We start from the raw sequence: 19468 nt of genomic DNA, 5'->3' as shown, positions 1-19468 counted from the left end.
ATTCAATAGATAGATCCAGTTATGTGGAGATAGCCCCTCTCTCTGCTATTACCGATAACGGGCCTATCGAATTTTTCATACCAGGCCACGGTGACAACTATCTGGACCTCAACAACACCTTGGTGCATTTACGTCTAAAAGTGACCAAAAGAGATGGGTCTAATATTGCAGGCGATGCCAAAGTGAGTCTCATTAATTACCCCTTGGCCACCATTTTCTCCCAAGTTGATGTGACTTTGGGTGAACGCCTAATCAGTCAAAGCAGCGCCACATACCCTTATAGAGCCATCATGGAGTGTTTACTAAACTACTCCGAAGACACTCTCAAAACACAATTTAGCGCCGGGCTGTTTAGCAAGGATACTGCAGGAGCCTCTATGGAATCGACAGACCCTTCCACCGGTGCAAACAAAGGACTAGCGGCACGAGCTCGCTACTGCGCCGAATCTCGAGAGTTTCATTTGCTAGGCCCTATACACTCTGACATTTTCTTTCAAGAACGGTTACTCTTAAATTCGGTTGATTTAAGATTAAAATTAACCAGGGCCAAGGATGATTTTTGCCTGATGTCTCCACAAGACGGGGATTTTAGTTTGAAAGTGTTGGGGGCCACCCTTTTTATTAAAAAAGTGTCTGTATCTCCGGCCGTACGCCTGGGTCACTCACATGCTTTGATGAAAGGAAATGCCCTTTACCCTCTCCAAAGAATTACCATGAAAACCTTTAGCATACCTGTGGGCAGTAGAATCTGCAGTCAAGAAAACCTATTTCTAGGCCCTTTACCTAGATATGTGGTTATAGGTCTGGTTGATCACGCCTCTAATACGGGGAGTTTAGATAAAAACCCCTTTAATTTTCAACACTTCAATGCAGAGTATGTAGCTCTCTGTCAGGACGGACGTCAGGTTCCGGCGAAGGCTTTCCAACCCCAATTTAATAACAACATATCTGTGCGAGAATTTTACAATCTATTCCTGGCTACAGGGCGACATCTAAAAGATCTCTCTTTACCTATTGACAGAAATGATTTTGCAGAGGGTTACACGTTGTATGCTTTCAATTTATCCCCTGATGATGACACCTCAGGAAATCTGTCTGTGGTGTCCCAAGGTAACCTCAGGCTGGAAATGCGTTTCCGTACACCTTTAGCCTGTACAGTTAGCATGATTGTTTACGCATGCTCTGATTCAATCTTGGAAGTGAATGCCCGAAGACAGGTCTTAGTGGATTATTATTAAGAACCTTTGAGCAAAGACATGAATACCCAAGAGTTGGACGGGCTCATGAGCCGCTTGATTGGAAAACAATTTTGTGGAGTGTTGGCTTGTGATGAATTACCTATTGAGATATGGCCTGAGAGGCCTGCAATGTTTATTGTCAATACCCATCCTAAACACATGCCTGGTGAACATTGGCTAGCTATGACATTAGAACAGGAAGGTGGACGAAAAATCTCAACTTTTTTTGATTCCTATGGCTTTCCCCCCGGTTTTTCACATTTCCCTAAATCTATTAAAGATTTTTTGACCCTAAACGGTACAAAGATCTACTACAGCATCAAACAAGTGCAAGATAACCTTTCCACTACATGCGGTCACCACTGTGTATTTTACCTGTGCCAAAGAGCCCGGGGAGTTTCTTTTGAAGATGTTATGTCTCTTTATAAGGATGATTTAAGAAGTAATGATAACCTTGTATCTTGTTTTGTTAGAAAATATCAAAAGTGTTCAAATGTGTGTCCTTTAAGAACGCGTAATCAAGGCGTATGCTCACGTCATATGTTTCAAGAATGCCACAAATGTTAACTTGCTTATTTTTCAAATAAAAAATTTATTGAATTTAATCATAGTCATTCAAAAGTCATTTTCAAAAGTCTAACCACCCCGAGAGATCGGGATTAGGAAAAGGTCCTGAGACGTTCATGGGAGTAAATGAGTTAGCATCATCGCTTTCATAGGGGGACGGTGTCGTTGGGGCATCTTTAGGGGTGCTGTATCTCGTTGAAGGCTTTTGTTTTAAAGCTTGAATCTGTTGACGAAGCTTATGGTTGGGTACACCGGAGAGGGGGATGTTGAGGATTGCCAGGGCCTTAAGAAACTGACGCCAGCCGGGAGGCCTTCGGTCATCAGCAACCTTGTGGGCAGCCGTGGTACTTTTAAGCAAGTCCAGCATATGTGACCCCCTGACCACAGAGCCCTGAAGGATAAACTCTCCAGAGTCGTTCCAAGCAGCTATCCCCTTTGAGTCTTTTATCTTGTTCATAATGTATTTAACATTCTTCCTGTTACGTAAAGGCACATGTGTCAGTAGGTCATGCATAACTTTATCTTCAAATGGCATTTGAGCTTCACCAGACATATTATCTCCACTAGGTAAGATCGCCGGTACAGGCCTTACAGGGGCATGGCTATCGTTAGGTTCGACATCTGTTAAAGGGTCCGGTAGGGAAAGGGTTAAATGGTTAGTCTCTCTCTCCCCTTGCTTTACCCGAGTCAAATACCTTTGCATTAGGTTTGTGTATTTTTGAATCTTATCATAGGGGTTCAATCCTTTTCGGTTCAAAACATCCTTCATGGCCGTATCCAAATCATTTTCCGCTGTTTGTCTGATATCTTCAGGACCCTGCATTTGTTTTTTAAGTCTATCCAACTCTTGTTGAGGCACCAAGTACATTTTAGTGGCCATCACACCACGTGTTCAACCCCCACGTCTGGCCGCAATAAGGCTGGTGATGAAGGGCACGGCTATACTGAGTAAAGGTAGAAGAAAACCCCCAGACTGTTGTATACTATGTCTTTTCTTTTGAAGACTGGCCCTTTTATTGGCAAAGAGTTTGATCGCTGTCTTTTGTCTCTTTAATTTTTTCAATTGGTTCAGGGTGAGTGGAATGCGTCCTTTGAGAAGATTCAAAGCAATCTCACATAGGGCTAATATGAGATCTGAAGAACAGCGACCCAAGATGGCCTTCCGTTCTTTAGCTGTAGACCCAACTAGCCTTCTCAAGAGGGGCAGGTTTCTTTTTAAACGCAGAGACATAGCGTTTACTTTTTAGGAAGGTATGCAGCAGGCCTCTCCCCCGGAAACAGCCCTGTACGTAGCCTAAGGTGTTCTGGAGTATTTGCTTTTAAATCCACGATTAAATAAGAAAATGGCTCTTTGGTAGCGTCCTCATAGCTCTCCATAAAGTATGATTTCCGTCCAGGGTACATCTGCTGAGCTAGAGTGCTAATTTGCAGTTTGTCTCTAGGATTTTTAAACAATACCATGTAGTTGGCATTCAAGCTAATGGTCCGACTATTTTTACCTTGGTGAAACACATTCTGGACCAAGTAAAGCACGGACAGGTTTCTATGATGAGTATATTGGGTAAAAGCTCGTGCAATTTCGGGGTGTTCGCTACCAGCAAATAGCATATCGTCCAAAACCAGCAGATTATATTTATGTGGGGGGAGAAGTTCGTCATCAGACAGAGATTCGGGTATTCCTTCAACAAACTTGATTTTTATTGTCTTCAATAATTCATCATACAGAGGTTGGTAACATGAATAACACCATACAATATTGTCAGGCTTTTGAGATAACACATGTTCAGAATTCTCTAAAATACTTTTTACAAAAAAAGTTTTACCACTGTTTGAAGGGCCTGCAATTAATGCTGAAAAAGGCAATTGTAGACGGGGGTCAAAACCCTCGACAGCAGTCATAATATCTTAAGCTTTAAGACACACTGGGGGCTTGTAGCATAAGTCAGTAGCCAAAGGGCAATGTGGTACCGTCAGGCAATAGCTGTCTCTTGTCATAGACTACCCTGAATCTTTTAGTGAGTGGTGCGTTTCTTAGATGGAACCCCTTTTTATCCCTCACTATTTTGTTGTAGGAGCTCAAAATCTCCAAGTCACTATTCCTGTCCTTTACGAACCCCTCGACCAAGCGCGTGATTGATTCCAAGTTTACACGCGGGGCATTTTCGTAGTTTTGAGTCACGCCTTTGGCTTTCAACACCACGTGATTGGCTTTAGTCCTAAAAGCATAGCTTTTTGGACCACATGAGGACCATTCTGTAATATGGTCACCCTCTTCGAGTTCACTAGTTAAACCCCCAAGATAGTTGCTAAGTGGGGGGTTCCAATCCCCCGGTTTGCTTACATAGACCACAGAGTCTGTGTCGTGGTAAAGAACCCGCCTCTGAAGCTGTTCCATGAGGGTGTACAGTTCAAGTCGGCCATAGGCTGTGGTAAATGCTGCAAGAAACACATTTACATTACCAGGGGGTAGAACCCACTTTTGGTTGCGCCGCCATTGCACCAAGGCAATGTCTTGACTCAAGAAGGAAAAATGTGAAATTTCGTATTGGTCCGAAAAAACAAATTCCAAAAATTCTTCGGGGTCTTTAATGATCGAAGTTGTTAGCATATTGCATCTCTGCGCTAATTTCCCCCAAAGGGAGTTCAAGTACAATTTCGAAACATTTCTTTTGGTTTTGTTGACCTCTATTCTGTCAGGGTCAAGAAGTATGCCTTCTCTGTCATGGTAGTCTTGAATGTATTTGTCTTTACTTTCTTGATCTGTGACCGATGCAGGATAGCCTGAAGCCATCTGCTTGCATCTCAAGAAGGTCTTGATGTACTCTTTAAAAAGTGTGTCTGATTTCCTGGAAAAGTTCCACACTTCAAAGATTTTGGCCACACGATACCCCTTCTCTAAAGCCTTAGAGAATTCTACGGTGACCCATACACCGGTCAGGGCTCTTTGTTGATCTGAGTGATCACATGGGTTTTCCTGGTTGTTGTTTTCACAGCATGTGCGACAAAGGGGGAAGAAAAGTTTTCCTTTAGGACCCTTGTACGGCAACACAGGTATAAACAGCCCCCTAGGAGGGTAGACAGTCGCTTTGATTAAACCAAAATAATTTTGAGGTATGTCAAAGTCGCTGTGAATAATTTCAGGATGCCCTATAGGATAGAATGAGGAACTCATTACATGAGGATATAGGGATGTAAAATCTACATAGCCTATGGTCTCGTCGGGTTGAGCTACATAACGCAATGTCAAAGCATTGGTCCGGCCTCCAAACAAGGCCTGTCTCGGTTCCAGGGGCTCTGGAGGGTCATAATGGGTAAGGAAGGCCTGAACACTAGGATCCGCCTTTTTGAGGGCTGTCCATTCGTGCTCCCACAAAACCACAACTTTTAACCCGTAAGTAGCCTTTAAAGAATTCAGTTTGTCTTGAAACTCTTGGTACATTTCCCCAAAAGTCTTTTGGGTTAGGACACACATGGCCTGGGGGACAAAGCATAATTTACAACCGTGGAAGAAACAACCGTTGTACTCATACACTGTCTCAACCCCGTCAAGCTGTGTGTATCCATCTACATGGTAAGGCCCAAACGTCTTCTCACCCCTATTCAAAGCATGTTGGATAAAAATATCTTTATCCTGGGCCAAGTACTCCAACCATTGAATGGAACCACTAGAGTAGGCCTTGAATTGGCGTCGGTAGTTGTCTGGCGATGGGATAGCTATAGATGCAGGAGTTAGATAGTGTGTACGATAGGTTTTCATGCACGCTGATGCAATAGTTGTACAGCTCCAGGGGTCAATGCCCGCATCTTTGATTACCTCTTCTCTGAATCTGAGGCATCCTTCACGAAGTATAACAACGTCATTGTCACAGTATGATTCCATCTCTTTATGGAAATCAAAAGTGCCATGTCTTACTGTCTCGTACCACGTCATGAATTTCTCACGCTCTTTGGGAGACATTTGATCACACCCGTACATTTCGGGGGATGGATAAGATCCTATATAATGTAGATTCTCCTCAGATGTGAAGAAGTGGGGGAAATAACCTTTGACAGAGTTTTCAAAACCCAAGGCCTCTGGCATTTGAGCCAATCTCATGGGTAAGAAGCTTAAGCTGTCAATGTATCTCTGTTTGAAGGCTGGGTCAACAAAACATAAGATTTTACTCCCTTGAGCAATAACACTTGGCGCAACGCCTTGCTGTATCAAAGGGTTCAGAAGCAGATAGGAGTCATAGGCTCTAGCATTGTGAGCTATAAACGTGAAGTTTCTGTACTGGGCCTTTCTAAAATGTTTTAGAAAGAGCCGGGCACAATTGGGCCCCTCGGCCGACCACTTTTCACCCTTGAAAGTCATGGTGGATACAAAAATAGGCAAGTGAACCCCTGATTGCTGATTTGTCTCAAAATCATAAAAAACATATTTCTCTGTATGTTCATCTTCAGCCAAGGGCTGAATGTAACACTCATGTGGTACTTCTTGAAGCACTTCTGCGTCTCTGCTTTTCAAAGGCCCTTTACAGATTGGGCAATGTAGAATTCCACAAACATGGGGTTTAGGGCTGTCTATTTTAAGGTTGTAATTGCAATGACATTTTGGACATTTCTTGTTAATGTCACAACTGCTTACATATTTACAGGCCTTGGGGTGCCATGTTTCAGTTTTGTGTTTTTCGTAACAGTAGGCCGAACGACATGTGCGGTGACAATCCTCACAGGGTGTCAAGTTTAGCATTTGCATAGGGCAATGTTTATCCAGACATACTGAACAGTTATAACGGCACGAGTGCCCCCCCATGCGTGTGTAGCCGGTATGACAGGCTGGACAGACATATGGGGCGCCTAAAAAGGCTGTGATGTTAGTTACGGCATAGTAATGCTCATTTTGCACATAAAAATACATAGTCTTAGGGTGTGGTTCGTGTATATTTTGAAACTTTAAGAGAGCGTCATTAGCCCTACTGTGGTACAAAACCACAATCTTGATGTTCAGAAAGTTTTCAAATTTGACTATGTCTGAGAAAGCCACAGCATCCTGTATACCGAGACCCACAGCAGTTTGTAGCTCTCGAGCTTTTTGTAACGCGGCTAGATCTGTACATCCTGGGCTGAGTAAGTGGGCCAGCCCTAGGGCAAAGCATAGCTTATTACCAGGATTGGGAACGATTATGAGGTAGGCCCTTTTATTGCTTATGATTTCTGACTGCATTAGGCTATCGAGCTTCCTTCTCTGACCACCGCCCCCTTGTGGTTGACGTACTAATTGTACTACAAGTTCGAGGGTCCTATCTGCTAGCACGTTTAAATTTGACTGAACAAGGCGTTCTAGCAGTTTAACAAATTGTTCAAGATCTGCTTCACCATTCTGTAAAATAAGCGATACACGGCTCTGCAGACTGTCTCCACAAATTTCCAACTGTAAGAGATCCCTAGGTTCGCTATAATCTCTAACCCTATCTAACAGTTCATTCAAAGTGTCCATAAGCATTACGTAAAACACAGCATATTCCCGAATCTGACCCCCCCATGCGAAATTGAAAAACTGTCGAACCTCAATATTGTGGAATTTATTTCGGCGCAAAACATGTACACTTGGATCAAGACCTTCCCCCTCCAGATTTGCTAGACAATTGTCCAACTGTTCAAAAACATCGTATTGGGTTTCAGACTCTTCGGACAAGGGTGTTAAAGGATGGTTTATAGGTGTCTGGGGTGTCGAATTAAACCTAGGGCTCTCGTTCTGTACACTGCGCTCAAGACCTTCCCCCTCCAGATTTGCTAGACATTTGTCCAACTGTTCAAAAACATCGTATTGGGTTTCAGACTCTTCGGACAAGGGTGTTAAAGGCTGTCTTAGAGGTGTCTGTGGGGCCGAATTAAACCTAGGGTTCGCGTTCAGCTGGGTAATTAGAGATATGATTGTTTCGGGAATCTGTGATAACATGTTTTCATCGGAAGGCCCAGACTCATTCATACGGTTAATAAGGTCTATGAGTTCGGCGGGAATCTGTGATAATAGATTTTCATCTATAGTCATTATGTCAATTACCCCCGAATCATTCATATGGTTAATTATATCTTGGAGCTCTGTAGGGATCAGGGCTAAGAGGCTTTCAATTGTCTCGCTTAGGTCTATAGGGGGCGCCATTTGTCTAATTAAGGATGTGTGGGTGTTTACATGTGTGTTTTTTAACGGCGGTATTTGCTTGTTTTAACCCTAATGTTTTTTAACATACGGGGTAGCTCGCTACGCCAGAATGACACATCCTGATTGTATTGCTGCTCTAGTAGAATACACATGCGCCTCTGTAGTAGAGCCTTTCGTGATTTTAAACCCAGGGTAAAAGCTTTGAAAAAAAGGGCTTGGTCTATTTCAGAATCGGCTGTTGCCCCCACAGAATTGGCCGATTCAAGAAGGTTGGCAGCTTCACAGAACATCAAATCGTCTACCTCAGAAATTTCATTTAAATCTTTGAAATCATCAGGTTTCCCTGTTTTCTTGACTGGTGTCTTTGGCGCCTCCTCGGGTTCTCTATGGGTAGCTTCTTCGTTGTCTTTATAAGCCGGGGAGGAGTCTGAAATAAAAATAATACATACAAAAATAGGTTATTAACCCTAAAATATGTTAGCTAAAAATGTCAAATACATTTCAGATATAAGCCTATATATTAACAATACATTAATTAAATACCTCGGCTTTTTTGACGAGGGCTGTTCTGAAGAAGCTCTGAGAACTCGGGAACATGTCTTTGGTCAACCTGTATTACAGCATCTGCAGGTTCGGTAGATGGTGAGCCTGAAAAAAAAAAAAAAAAAATATAAGGCCTTGTTTTAACATATTCAGGCATAAAAATAAATAAAAAATATATAAATATTAAAATAATAATATATCGATATAAATAATAATATATAATTGATTCATACCTTGTCCTTGGAACGCTGTCTCGTGAATACTGGCCACGTAGAATTGTTCGGGTGAAGCGGAACTGTGGATCTGGGCACTGATTGTCCGTTGATGTTTAGAAATATGGGGCGCACCGGGGTCCTGGCCCAGGGGAGTTGACCTGCCTTTTAAAGTCTCTGTTCGCGGCTTGTGTGTAAATACATCCTGGGAGTAGGGCAGAATTGTCTCGTAGTCATATGCTTCGCAGAAACCGTTCAGGCTCCATAGGGCCTCGTTTAACCTTCTAGGCTGTATGTCCGCTGTAAACACATAAAATAACTTTTAATATAAGATGCCGACACTTTTGGTTTTTAAGGTATAAATATTTTTACGGAATTCTTGGAGCTTACTTACGTTTACAATTCAGGGTCGGCGTTTGGATGTCTGCAATTTGTTCCGGAGACCCTATGGATGGTTCGAGCTCAGTTATACCTCGGAGTATCTGCGTGAATGCTTCAGAATCTATAAAACATTCGACAATATTAAAGCTATAATCACTTTAGCTAATATTGACTTGTTATACGGTAAGCATACTGGTCCTAATGATTGTTTAATATTTCTATAACATACCACGCTTTTCAAACAATTCCCCACAACAACCAAATCTAATATAAATATATATTTATTTCAAGAACTCACCTTCCGATAGATCCATTAGACTGTTTTCCCAGATTATCTTTTTAACGCTTCAGTCCGTTAACTATTCCTGGGGGATGCTGTAGGGTAAATTTGTAGCGGCGCTAAAACGGGTCTAACAGGGGACCTGTTTTGCCTAGCTTTTGTACCCCCCGACCTAGAGAAAGCATTGAATGCTTTTTACAGAGCATCTGGGGTTTGTCGTTTTTTCGGGCTATACCCCTCCCAAGATATATTTGACACATTTCAAACACATGGTATTGGGGGTGTCTAAACATTAGGATCCTTTTGGATATTCTAAAATCTCCGGGGTGCTAGCACCTCGATGCAGGGGTGGGGTGGTCTCGACATCGCTGGGATGAATGATTTTTTAACCCACCTAAAAAATAGTTTTTGAAAGGACTTTGTGTTTAGGAGGCTTAAGACACAATATTATTGTTGAGGGGGTAGGCATCTGTTTTGCAGGATAGTGTAAACCTTGGTTTCAAACGACCCACCAGGCATAGAGAGAGAGAGAGAGAGAGAGAGAGAGAGCCTTGAGCGCAGATGCAAGGGTATTTTTTTAACAAACACCCCGCCCCCTTTTTCTGTTTTTGAAACACACACACACACACAGCCACTACAGAAAACTCCCTCACACACATACGCGCGCACATGGCTTTTTCAGCAAGTTTTTTTCTCAGGGACAGACTGGGCTAAGAGTGAACAAACTAACGAGTTCATGACGTGGTGAGATTCTGCTTTTAAAACCATTTATTTCATTCAAAATATTTAGTACATACATTTTATAGCCTTACATTATTAAGGTCTTTTACGCAGCCTTTCTTACAGATCCAGGGATCTGATGCAACCATCCCCCATTATCAGTGTCCAGTTGGCCATCAAAATGCCGGGATCTCTTGCAAGGTTCATCAACACTTGGTAAGTTTTCACTCCAGGGGTAGATCCGACGTCGGGCCTTTTGGTCTTGACTCTGTCTCAAGGAAAGCCTCGCCCAGCGCTGTAACTGTTCACCATTTTGGAAGAGAATGTCCAGCTTATTCATAAGTGTTATGAAAATTGGATAATCCACCCATTTAAAACTAAACACAGGAATAAAAAAGTTTACATGTTTGCGTGCTCTGGAAGCTACAGGAGAATTGACAGACTTTGTAGCATTAGACTTATCATAAAGGTCACAGGCTAAAATTGTCACTTTGTTGTCAGGGCTATAGTCCATTGAAGCAATTCTTAGAGCCTTGAGATCACTGCGGCCGCAGACCTGTTCTTCCAACGCATATCCTGGCACATTTGTACCACTCAGGACCTGTTCAATTTTACAAAGAGCCAGCCTGATGTTTAGCCATTCTCTCATCCCCAGAGCCGGGGGAAAACTCCCAGGTTTTGCCGGATAAAGGGGTTTGGGTCCACTGTCTGTGAATATCTTTACCGTAGAATCCTCCGGGTGGAATATGTAAGACATGTGGCCCTCACTCGTACCCAAAAATCCTTTAAAACATTCTGGAGCTTCACACAGAACTTTTTCAAGGCTTTGGTCACTGGGTTCATGACAAGCCGAGCATAACATCCCTAAAATTGGCATAGGTGTCATTTTTGTTTAATATTCAGGGGGGGGTTATCATGTACAGTCTTAAACAGGTATTGTTCAGGCGCTTTATAAGGGGCATTAACCACCCCAAACCGTGAGAAACAGTAACCGGTTGACCTGACACCTGGTCACTTACTTACCCCAAAGCCCCCCTAACCACCACGATGTCCTGACCTGAAACCCAAATATTGGCATGCACCCTTCTACACGCCATTGGGTCATCAATCATTACATAGGGTCATAAATCAGGCTTGGGTCATAAATCATTACCGGTTGACCTGACAACTGGACCCTTACTCAACCACCCAGCCCCCAATCAGGCTTGGGTCATAAATCATTACCGGTTGACCTGACAACTGGACCCTTACTCACCCAACCAGCCCCCACCTAACCACCAGGCTGGCCTGACCGGCAGCCCTTGGGCATGCACACGTCATCAGGACATAGGGTTCACATAGCGTTCACATAGGTTCACATAGGGTCATCAATCAAAATTGACGTGTGACATCTACTTTAATCTCTCTGAGGAGCTCCAGGGCAGGCTGACTATCTGACAGTTTGCCATGGAGTTTTTCCTCTGCATTGCTGTATGCCTCTTCAACGGTGCTCAAGATTTTTGTTTTCACAGCAAAGGGTACGTCGTCAACTGCGTCAAAGCAGTGTGAACAAGCCTCCTACTGTAGTTCTTTGACGGCTGCAATGTTCATCTGCAAGTCCTCTAAATAGTGAAAGATCTTTGTTGTCACGGGCGTCTGCTCTGGAAGATGTCGAGAAGCTGCAGGACGACTTTGAACATGTCTGCCATGATGTTCAGCTGAATCTCCAGCGACTGAACCTGCTCTTGGTCTTGTAGCATCTTATGGGAGTTTCTCTACAGACTGTTGGGGCACCTCGGGCCACACACCTGTGAATGACAAGGAATACAAAAGAGGAACATAAGAAATATTACTTATACTCACTGTGAAATGCCATCACAGCTTTCAAAAAATGTAGGCCACTTTTGTCTCCATAATTACAATGATATAAATGACAATGACTTAAGCAATTGTAGAATGCAAGTAGATTTAAATCATACCTGTATTTCCATCTCTATGAACCCCTTGTAGAGGCCAAACAGCTGTGAGTGGTACTGCACTGCTGAGAACCATGAGTTCCAGCGATTTGCACATGGATTGGGAGCCATAGTTGCTCTCTTCCGTCCTGCCAGTTTGGTGGTGAGGAAGGTAAAGGTATCTTATTCTGCGTGCTGGTAAAACATCTGCGAAAAACGTAGCATGAATGCGTCCAGCTGATCAAAAGTTTTGCAGAGAGCAATCCTTATCAGATTCATGATGGGAACCATGCATGTTATGTGCAGGGAGATGGGGGAACAACGACTGAAGTGCAGCTCTGTCGGCTTTCTTCATGTACGCAGCATTGTCTGTGTCAAAGACAATGACGTCATCATTGGCGATCTTGTAATCTTGTAGACATTTCACCACCGCCGTGGAAACTGTTGAATGGTTACACTGCTCCAGAAACACTGTCTCTGTCGAGGTAGGCAAGAATTCTCTCCGAGGTATCCTTTTCAAGTGGTGCGGTGAGGATGTTTAGTACACATCTTCCTTCAACATCTGGAGTTTCATCGAAGATGACTGCCACTGGCTTCCCTGCGAGATGTTGCTTGAGTTCTTCCCTTCACCTTCAGGTAGACATCTCCCAAGTACTTTTCCTGTAGCTGGTGGTATCCAGGGATGGCACCTCCTTTGATGACTTTCTCCTTCAGAAACTGCCTCATGGAGGGGTGATCACTTTTGGAAAGGGGCATGTTGACTGCTGTGTAAGTGCGTACCCAATCTTCACAGATCTGAAAAATAACAATTGCACCAATTAATTAGATAAAATATATATATCCGTGTGTCATAATCCACTCACACACACCTCTCCATCAGGCTTGGGGCTTGCTATCAACACGAGATGCACCTGTCACAGCCCGATCTATTTCACCCGTCTTGTGCTTGTCTCCACCCCCCACCAGGTGTCTCCCATTTGTCCCCATTATCCCCTGTGTATTTATACCAGTGTTTTCTGTTTGTCTGTTGCCAGTTTGTCTTGTCAGCGTGTTTACCCGTTTTCGAGTCTGTCTAGTCTTCCCGGGTTCTGAGCCTGCCTGCCGTTCTGTACCTCATTGACTCTGCCCTAAATGACTGAACTCTGCCTGCCCTTGACCTGCCCTGGCCTGTCCCCTTGTATAATAAATATTCCAGTGTTTAACACTTTTTGGGTTGTTACATGATTCCATATGTGTTATTTCTTAGTGCTGATGTCTTCACTATTATTCTACAATGTAGAAAAAAGAAAAACACTGGAATGAGTGGGTGTGTCCAAACCTTTGACCAGTACTGCATATTTGAGGAAAGAAGCACCTTGCACTTGCTTGTATATAAAATAGGCTACATCGTTTACACATTGAACTGGCAGGGAAGTTTGAATGGCGAGAGCTTCTCTGGTGTGATGTGATCCCATTGGCAGGTGGTAAAAATGCATTAAAGGCGAAACCTCTGTGTTCCCCGCCCCCAATGTTTATGTTTACAATCAAATTTATTAGGCCAATGTTACAATGCCCAATGTTAGAATGCCCAATGTTAGAATGTTTCCAATCAAATATATGTCTTAAGTTTTCCTATCAGTCTAATGTGCATAAACATTGTGATTTGATAACAGCTGTAATGGTTATCCAATCACGTTCAAATCCTCTGTTCTCCTCAAGCTCATTGATGATAGAATGTCTCTTTGGCAAATGACAGTAGTGGCAAGTGGAATGTAATAGCTGAACGGAGACGGCAACCAGGCTAGATCCGATTCTCATCTCTGACAAGTTTTGGGTCAGATCTGGTCCACCTCGAATCAGGTATAGATTTTGTTTTTAATGACTAGGTCCTGTCGGGGTCGGGTAAGAATTGAATGTGTCCAATAGGGTTCGGGTCTCGTTTTTTGGACCCGAGAAGACCTCAACTTGACTACTATGAATTCCGATTGTAGCCAATTTAGTTGCAGTCATTCTGTTACAGATTATGGGGCAATTCTGTTACCGATTTGTTTACGCGTTTTAATTACTTAATAAATCATAAACCAAATGACCAGTAAAAACACTATAGGTAATTGTAACGACTCTCGTCGGTGGAAAGAGAGGAGGACCAAAGCGCAGCGTGGTACGTTTCCATATTTATTGAAACACTTTTTTCAATACGAACAAAAACAATAAACAGAAGAAAACCGACGAAGCTACAGTCCTGAACTAGAGAACATAAAACACATGAACGCACGAACAGGAACAATCACCCACAAACCAACAGTGAAAACAGGCTACCTTAATATGGTTCCCAATCAGAGACAATGACAAACACCTGCCTCTGATTGAGAACCATATTAGGCCAAACAACAAACCCAACATAGAAACACAAAACATAGAATGCCCACCCAGCTCACGTCCTGACCAACTAAACAAAGACTAAACAAAGGAAATAAGGTCAGGAACGTGACAGTAATTGATAGGCCTACCTTTACTTGTTACTTCTGTGAACTTTAATTATCCTTCCTCATTAAAAATATATATTTTTAAATATCTTAAAGAAATGTGGGTCTTTGGTAACAGAATGACAAGACACTTTACAATATTTCATAAAATTACAGGAGGCAAATAATTTCTGCAGAACTAAATATAAATGTTGATATTAGTTGGCAGGGGTCTTTTCTTCAACATTATTGTGTTTTGATATACTGTATTTCTAATGCATTTTAAGACTTTTTCTGCTATATTTTTTCTAAGACCCCCTTTTCAATCTGTTCGACCAGAAATCAAAGCCTTTGCTTATTTCACATTTTTAGGATTTTTTTATTTATACGTATATGCCTTTATTTCTTAAAAATAGCTTTAATTTGACACCGTATTTTATTTGCTCCTATGAACCTCACATGTTAGTGCTTATGGAGCTTTTTATATGGAAATGCGCTCCACACACATACATACACACACACACACACACACACACACACCCTGAAAATGTACACACATAAAGCATACAGCGCACACACACACACGCATACATATTATCACCTGGGTCTGGAAATGTACTGCTATACTCTTAAGACTCAGCTGGTCTCTCATTTCAGGTGGGTGATGGGATTTACTTAAAGCCTGGCTCCTTTGACAGACAGAGGGACTTGCCTCCTCCAATCGTCTCTCAATAAGAGCTTAAAACATAGAACTGCCCATTTTAAAGTTACAAGACAATGAACTAATTTACCTGCTAAGTATTATCCACTCTGGTTACTAACCTCTGAACAAAAGAACCACAAAACCCCAGCTTAAACCTCCTTCCATAGTACGGTACATCCAAGCCCTCTTTTTATGCTGAATAAAGCCACTTTTATCCAGATCTTTTAACAAGACATCTTGAGTGCTGCAGAACTTTAGTCCAAAGTTAACAACACTTCCTCTAAAGACACACAAACTCCCCTACTTCCAAGAAGCCATACTGTATTGATTGTAGGACAGAGGGTCATGTCCCTAATCTCACCCAATTGGTCCAGAGAGACCAGTGGTGTGTCTGGCTCTACCTGACAGTTGAGAGAGTGGGTGTTTGTCTGTCTCTGATCTGTAAGACCAAAAGCTCCGCCCTCTTCAGTCAGAAATGCTGAACGTAGAAGTGGCTCTTAACCACAGATCTAAGATCAGCTTAGCCTACTCCCTATCATATCCATAACTACGAGGGGTATGAAGACAAATCTGACCCTGTATCAGTGTTTAAGGACAACTTATACCCTACTCTGTCAGAAACATTCCACTGCAATTGCATTACCTAAGATTACAGTGAATGTAGGAATGTAAGCTGATTTTCAGTTGAATTGGGCCAACTTCCCGCCATAGAGGCATAATAAGAGGTCAAAGGTCATCTCAGAGCTCAGTATAAACTCTGGGTGAAGTGAACTGGTTGATTCTACCACTGAAGAAGCAGACATATTTTCCTCCTGCCAATACTGATCTGTAACACTCAAGCATGTACCCACACACACACTCGCACACACACACACACACACAATCCACCACTATTGCTGCGACCCTTTAAAAGACATCAAGATTTCTCTGGCCTGGTTTACTGGCCCTGATCCAGGTTGTGTAGCGTTTCCACTGGCCTGGTCCAGACTGGCCTGGCCCAGAACCACTACAGTCAGTCAGTCCACATCAGTACACAACAGTCCTTGATGCATGCGTGGGCTGGATCAGGGACTAGCATTGGCTCTGTCTGGTGCCAGCTAGACAGCTCTCGCCTGTAAATACATTTATCACTCGACAGCAAATTGTACAAATTCTTCACGCAAATTCTCACCCCTTGATTTGGTCAAGCCTAAGCAATGTCTAATGTTTCTCACTGTTTCTTACCGTGTCTCTATTTACTGCTCTGTCTCAATTTTTGTATATATCTTTCCTCCTCAGCGAACCTCTCTCCACTCTTTTTCTCTATTTCTCTTGTTTCCTCTGTCGGCAGTGTGTGTTAATGTCTTCCTTGTGAAGTATTTCCTGGACAAGACAGTGCAGTAGCCTCCGGATCAGATGTGAAGTCTGTACAGGACTCTGATCCCACGCCAGTCACCCAGAGTACACTGACCACGCTGGCATTTGTTACACGCTCACACTCACTCACTCACTCACTCACTCACTCACTCACTCACTCACTCACTCACTCACTCACTCACTCACTCACTCACTCACTCACTCACTCACTCACTCACTCACCCACCCACCCACTCACTCACTCACTCACTCACTCACTCACTCACTCACTCACTCACTCACTCACTCACTCACTCACTCACTCACTCACTCACTCACTTACCCACTCACCCACTCACACGCACCTATACAACAGCACAGCATTCCATTTCACTTACGTACACTATTATTTGTACAGTGAAGGTCATTGTCAGTCACGCAGAGACACAGTCACACACACACACACACACACACACACACACACACACACACACACACACACACACACACACACACACACACACACACACACACACATACACACACACACACACACACACACACACACACACACACACACACACACACACACACACACACACACACACACACACACACACACACACACACACACACACACACACACACACACACACACACACACACACACACACACACACACACACACACATACACTGGTTGACTTGGCTGTGTTTACGGCCAGCTGGAGAACAGTGACTGTCTCTAATCACTACATGCAGTTCCATTACACGCCCAGCCAGAGGATTACAAAACCATTGCCTGGAACTGCTGCACTGAATCCTCAGCATCCTTTTGCCCTCTCTCTCTCTCTCTCTCAGTGTGTGCGTGCGTGCATGCTTGCATATGTAGGGCTTCATAACCGAACGAGTATGTGTCGTTTTTATTTGCGCGTCCATTCGATGCGTGAGGAATCTCGGCTCGACCTCACACCCCACGTCCAGCACAAATCTGTGGCTGCGTAGGCTTGCTAGTTACGGTTCGAGCTGACTATGAGCTCTCGTCATTTGTCAAAATGACAGTATGAAAGCGGTCATGAGCTGTCACAGTTAAGTTTTATTGACTGTCTGTTTGTGTGAATGGCGGAGGTCTTATCGACTGGAGGAAGGAAGGAGAACATGTTGAAGCTTTGAATGTGTATATCCACTAAGGGACCACACTCTGGGGAGTATAAAACATACACAACATTGCTGAGGGATGACTCCTCTTCTAAACAACAGAGACCTAGGCCGGGATTCCATTAAGTCACGGGTTATAGGCATCGCGGCTTTTAAAGGCAATTTCGATTTTGAGCCGACGTATGCAGCGTTCACTGTGAATGGGATCTCCTTGAAAGCGGGATAATTGTCTTTTAAAAGCCTCAATGACTAAAACCCGCGATTGGATGGAATCCCGGCCCTACTCCATGTCAGTGCTACTGCTCTGAGCAGGGAGAGACTAACCACAGTTCATTGTTGTTACATATGATACCAGACACCAAATGGACATAGTGTAGATACAGTAGGAGGGGATTAGAGAGAGCTCACTATGTAGACACAGTTTTGAATCATTCTCTACTTTATTTAGTCCATAGAGACAGAGAGTGAGAATTGACTGGAGTGAAGCTGTACTACAGTACTGTATGTATTGTACAAATAGCTTCCTGAAACGTGAACAGTGAGAAAGCGTTGTCTTATGGATAGGACTGTAACAATACAACACTAGTGTGATGATGAATTTCTGGGGCCTGTCTGTAATTTGCAGCGCTAGGCTGGCTCTGTTGTAATCAGGTGTTTCGGTAAGACTGAAGCTAACCGCTAACCACTGCTAGCTAGCTCCAGCTAGGCCAACAGAGCTGAATTAGAGAGAGGATTGGTATGCAAGTCCACATTGAGCTGAAGCCGGCACTCACAAACATCGTGTGTAGCATAGTATGCACGCAGTGTGCACAAACACACACACTTACACATAGACAAACATGCAAACATACACACACACACACACACACACACACACACACACACACACACACACACACACACACACACACACACACACTGTGAGAGGGCGTGTGTTACTGCTGGTCTATTTATATGTGTAAAAGATCCCAGTCTGCCAGCTAAATTAAGGGGTTGGAAGAGCAGGAAAAACGTGTGTGTGGGTTCCTCTTCCCAAGCAATTCCTGGCATTCCCGGCTGCAATGCTCCGTGCATTCAGAAAGCCATAAGGCATTCACCCCGAAATGGTGACGTGTGTGTGTGTGTGTGTGTGTGTGTGTGTGTGTGTGTGTGTGTGTGTGTGTGTGTGTGTGTGTGTGTGTGTTCCTTGGGGGTTTGTGTGAGAGAGAGAGGGCGATGATCCCGTCCCCAAAAACAGGCGGCAATCCATCAGAGGCCTGTCATATTCCACTCATGAATATGAATGTTTATCTGCATGTCACCAACTGCATTATGTTGGTTTTATAGATCTTAGGATTGTTTACCCTCTCCACTTCAAAACGCTCTACATTTCCTCTCTATCTTTCTTTCTCTTTCCCAATCTATTCTCTTTCCTTCTCCTCCCTCTCTATTCTCTCTTGCTCTCTCTCTCTCGCCCCACCTCCTCTCTTTTCCTTCTCCTCCCTCTGTATTGTCTGTCACTCTCATTATTTCTCTCTCCTTTCATTGTTTCAGTCTTTGATTCCCTCAATCACCCTCCCTCTCTCCTCCCACTAGCACTGTAATTAAGCGGATCAGAGAGTTTGGCCTCCCTCTAACAGTAGAGTGGACAAACAGATTCCTACCTTTGTATTTTAAGACGAGACTAAAAGCATTTCACCCAGCCTGAAGGCCAGACAGCCTCGTGGACGCCTCACTAACACACACGGCACACTGATTACAGAGCAGCACAGGCTGTCCGCAAATGACCGTAGCCCATTGGCCTCGAGCTTTTGCTGTCGACTTTCAATG

The 19468-nt window shown here is 43.4% G+C and overlaps 1 protein-coding gene and 1 long non-coding RNA gene across 2 annotated transcripts in view; one reads left to right on the top strand and one right to left on the bottom strand.

Moving 5' to 3' along the window:
• The window catches only part of usta (uronyl 2-sulfotransferase a), a 205422-nt gene that overhangs the window by 65628 nt on the left and 120326 nt on the right, over window positions 1–19468 (top strand). The window lies entirely within an intron of this gene.
• LOC120024429 lies at window positions 11422–16630 on the bottom strand. The gene is made up of 3 exons (XR_005472833.1): window positions 16392–16630; window positions 12045–12815; window positions 11422–11873 (listed from the first exon to the last, which is right to left on the bottom strand). It is a non-coding gene; the product is annotated as an uncharacterized LOC120024429 (long non-coding RNA).

Source organism: Salvelinus namaycush, chromosome 29 (genome assembly GCF_016432855.1).
Source record: "Salvelinus namaycush isolate Seneca chromosome 29, SaNama_1.0, whole genome shotgun sequence".
In the NCBI taxonomy this organism is placed as follows: Eukaryota; Metazoa; Chordata; class Actinopteri; order Salmoniformes; family Salmonidae; genus Salvelinus; species Salvelinus namaycush.
This window is presented reverse-complemented; position numbering and strand designations above follow the sequence as displayed.